Source organism: Triticum aestivum, chromosome 1B (assembly GCF_018294505.1).
Source record: "Triticum aestivum cultivar Chinese Spring chromosome 1B, IWGSC CS RefSeq v2.1, whole genome shotgun sequence".
NCBI lineage: Eukaryota > Viridiplantae > Streptophyta > Magnoliopsida > Poales > Poaceae > Triticum > Triticum aestivum.
This window is the reverse complement of record NC_057795.1, coordinates 363936767-363941919: the sequence shown is the minus strand read 5'-3', so window position 1 is coordinate 363941919 and position 5153 is coordinate 363936767.

The following is a 5153-nucleotide window of genomic DNA, read 5'->3' as shown; positions in this document are numbered from 1 at the left end:
AAACAAGCAAACAGAAGAAAAACAGAGTCCAAAAGGTACCCGAGGTGGGCACAACCCACCTGGGCGCGCTTGGTTGCCAGGCGCACCCTGGCGTCTTTTGCCCACCAGGGGTGCCTTCCTGGTTGTTTCTTATTTTCCTAATTTTTGTTATATTCCAAAACGGATAGAAAATATTTTTGCAGATTTTTTGGAGCCCTTTTACTTACCATGTACCTCCTCTTTTTCACGATTCTGGAGTGTACCGGAAGGTTCCTTTTATGTGTTCTTCCGGTGTCATAGTTTGGATAATATTGCTTTCAACATTAATGGGCATACCTAAGATATAATGTTTTATTTGTTGCCCATTAACAACCTACGGGTTAGTGTTGGGTTTCGTAGTAATTTCAAAAAATTTCCTACGCACACACAAGATCATGTGATGCATAGCAACGAGGGGGAGAGTATTGTCTACGTACCCAACGCAGACCGACTGCGGAAGCGATGACACGACGTAGAGGAAGTAGTCGTACGTCTTCACGATCCAACCGATCAAGCACCGAAACTACGGCACCTCCGAGTTCGAGCACACGTTCAGCTCGATGACGATCCCCGGACTCCGATCCAGCAAAGTGTCGGGGAAGAGTTCCGTCAGCACGACGGCGTGGTGACGATCTTGATGAACTACAGCAGCAGGGCTTCGCCTAAACTCCGCTACAGTATTATCGAGGAATATGGTGGCAGGGGGCACCGCACACGGCTAAGGAACGATCACGTGGATCAACTTGTGTCAACTTGTGTGTCTAGAGGTGCCCCCCCCCCCGCCCCCGTATATAAAGGAGGGAGGGAGGAGGAGGCCGGCCTAGGGAGGAGGCGCGCCATAGGGGAGTCCTACTCCCACCGGGAGTAGGATTCCCCCTTTCCTAGTCCAACTAGGGATCCTTCCATGTAGTAGGAGTAGGAGACTAGGAAGGGGAAGAGAGAAGGGAAGGAAGGAGGGGGTGCGGCCCCTCCCCCTAGTCCAATTCGGACTAGGCCTTGGGGGGGCGCGCGGCCTGCCCTAGGCAGCCCCTCTCTCTTTCCCGCAGGGCCCAATAAGGCCCAATACTTCTCCCCGGCGAATTCCCGTAACTCTCCGGTACTCCGATAAATACCCGAATGACTCGGAACCTTTCCGAACTCCGAATATAGTCGTCCAATATATCGATCTTTACGTCTCGACCATTTCGAGACTCCTCGTCATGTCCCCGATCTCATCCGGGACTCCGAACTCCTTCGGTACATCAAAACTCATAAACTCATAATATAACTGTCATCGAAACCTTAAGCGTGCGGACCCTACGGGTTCGAGAACAATGTAGACATGACCGAGACACGTCTCCGGTCAATAACCAATAGCGGGACCTGGATGCCCATATTGGCTCCTACATATTCTACGAAGATCTTTATCGGTCAGACCGCATAACAACATACGTTGTTCCCTTTGTCATCGGTATGTTACTTGCCAGAGATTCGATCGTCGGTATCCAATACCTAGTTCAATCTCGTTACTGGCAAGTCTCTTTACTCGTTCTGTAATACATCATCTCACAACTAACATCTTAGTTGCAGTGCTTGCAAGGCTTATGTGATGTGCATTACCGAGAGGGCCCAGAGATACCTCTCCGACAATCGGAGTGACAAATCCTAATCTCGAAATACGCCAACCCAACATCTACCTTTGGAGACACCTGTAATGCTCCTTTATAATCACCCAGTTACGTTGTGACGTTTGGTAGCACCCAAAGTGTTCCTCCGGCAAACGGGAGTTGCATAATCTCATAGTTATAGGAACATGTATAAGTCATGAAGAAAAGCAATAGCAACATACTAAACGATCGGGTGCTAAGCTAATGAAATGGGTCATGTCAATCAGATCATTCAACTAATGATGTGACCTCGTTAATCAAATAACAACTCATTGTTCATGGTTAGGAAACATAACCATCTTTGATTAACGAGCTAGTCAAGTAGAGGCATACTAGTGACACTTTGTTTGTCTATGTATTCACACATGTATTATGTTTCCGGTTAATACAATTCTAGCATGAATAATAAACATTTATCATGAAATAAGGAAATAAATAATAACTTTATTATTGCCTCTAGGGCATATTTCCTTCAGTCTCCCACTTGCACTAGAGTCAATAATCTAGATCACATCACCATGTGATTAACATCGATAGTTCACATCATCATGTGATTAACACCCATAGTTCACATCGCTATGTGACCAACACCCAAAGGGTTTACTAGATTCAGTAATCTAGTTCACATCGCTATGTAATTAACACCCAAGGAGTACTAAGGTGTGATCATGTTTTGCTTGTGAGAGAATCTTAGTCAACGGGTCTGCCACATTCAGATCCACATGTATTTTGCAAATTTCTATGTCAACAATGCTCTGCATGGAGCTACTCTAGCTAATTGCTCCCACTTTCAGTATGTATCTAGACCGAGACTTAGAGTCATCTAGATTAGTGTCAAACTTGCATCGGCGTAACCCTTTACGACGAACCTTTTTCCACTTCCATAATCGAGAAACATATCCTTATTTCACTAAGGATAATTTTGACCGCTGTCCAGTGATCTACTCCTAGATCACTATTGTACTCCCTTGCCAAACTCAGTGGTAGGGCATACAATAGATCTGGTATACAGCATGGCATACTTTATAGAACCTATGACTGAGGCATAGGGAATGACTTTCATTCTCTTTCTATTTTCTGCCGTGGTCGGGCTTTGAGTCTTACTCAACTTCACACCTTGTAACACAGGCAAGAACTCTTTCTTTGACTGTTCCATTTTGAACTACTTCAAAATCTTGTCAAGGTATGTACTCATTGGAAAAACTTATCAAGCGTCTTGATCTATCTCTATAAATCTTGATACTCAATATGTAAGCAGCTTTACCGAAGTCTTTATTTGAAAAACTCCTTTCAAACACTCCTTTATGCTTTACAGAATAATTCTACATTATTTCCGATCAACAATATGTCATTCACATATACTTTATCAGAAATGCTGTAGTGCTCCCACTCACTTTCTTGTAAATACAGGCTTCACCGCAAGTCTGTATAAAACTATATGCTTTGATCAACTCATCAAAGCGTATATTCCAACTCCGAGATTCTTGCACCAGTCCATAGATGGATCACTGGAGCTTGCACATTTTGTTAGTACCTTTCGGATTGACAAAACCTTCTGTTGCATCATATACAACTCTTCTTTAATAAATCCATTAAGGAATGCAGTTTTGTTTATCCATTTGCCAGATTTCATAAAATGCGGCAATTACTAACATGATTCAGACAGACTCAAGCATAGATACGAGTGAGAAGCTCTCATCGTAGTCAACACCTTGAACTTGTCGAAAAACCTTTTGCGACAATTCTAGCTTTGTAGATAGTAACACTACTATCAGCGTCCGTCTTCCTCTTGAAGATCCATTTATTCTCAATTGCTTGCCGATCATCGGGCAAGTCAACCAAAGTCCAAACTTTGTTCTCATACATGGATCCCATCTCAGATTTCATGGCTTCAAGCCACTTTGCGGAATCTGGGCTCACCATCGCTTCTTCATAGTTCGTAGGTTCATCATGATCTAGTAGCATGACTTCCAGAAAAGGATTATCGTACCACTCTGGCGCGGATCTTACTCTGGTTGATCTACGAGGTTCAGTAGTATCTTGTTCTGAAGTTTCATGATCATCATCATTAGCTTCCTCACTAACTGGTGTAGGTGTCACAGAAACAGTTTTCTGTGATGTACTACTTTCCAATAAGGGAGCAGGTACAGTTACCTCGTCAAGTTCTACTTTCCTCCCACTCACTTCTTTCGAGAGAAACTCCTTCTCCAGAAAGTTTCCGAATTTAGCAACAAAAGTCTTGCCTTTCGGATCTGTGATAGAAGGTGTATCCAATAGTTTCCTTTGGATATCCTATGAAGACGCACTTCTCCGATTTGAGTTTGAGCTTATCAGGATGAAACTTTTTCATATAAGCATCGCAACCCCAAATTTAAGAAACGACAGCTTAGGTTTCTTGCCAAACCATAGTTCACACGGTGTCGTCTCAACGGATTTAGATGGTGCCCTATTTAACGTGAATGCAGCTGTCTCTAATGCATAACCCCAAAACGATAGTGGTAGATCGGTAAGACACATCATAGATCGCACCATATCTAATAAAGTACGGTTATGACGTTCGGACACACCATTACATTGTGGTGTTCTAGGTGGCATGAGTAGTGAAACTATTTCACATTGTTTTTAACTGAAGGCCAAACTCGTAACTCAAATACTCTTCTCTACGATCAGATCGTAGAAACTTTATTTTCTTGTTACGATGATTTTTCACTTCACTCTGAAATTCTTTGAACTTTTCAAATGTTTCAGACTTATGTTTCATCAAGTAGATATACTCATATCTGCTCAAATCATCTGTGAAGATCAGAAAATAATGATACCTGTCGCGAGCCTCAATATTCATCGGACCACATACATCAGTATGTATGATTTTCAACAAATCTATTGCTCGCTCCATTGTTCCGAAGAACAGAGTCTTAGTCATCTTGCCCATGAGGCATGGTTCGCAAGCATCAACTGATTCATAATCAAGTGATTCCAAAAGCCCATCAGTATGGAGTTTCTTCATGCGCTTTACACCAATATGACCTAAACGGCAGTGCTACAAACAAGTTGCACTTATCATTATTAACTTTGCATCTTTTGGTTTCAATATTATGATTATGTGTATCACTATGATCGAGATCCAACGAACTATTTTCATTGGGTGTGTAACCATATAAGGTTTCATTCATGTAAACAGAACAACAATTTATTCTCTTACTTAAATGAATAACCGTATTACAATAAACATGATCAAATCATATTCATGCTCAACGCCAACACCAAATAACACTTATTCAGGTTCAACACTAATCCCGAAAGTATAGGGAGTGTGCGACGATGATCATATCAATCTTGGAACCACTTCCAACATACATCGTCACTTCACCCTTAACTAGTCTCTGTTTATTCTGCAACTCCCGTTTTGAGTTACTAATCTTAGCAACTGAACTAGTATCAAATACTGAGGGGTTGCTATAAACACTAGTAAAGTACACATCAATAACA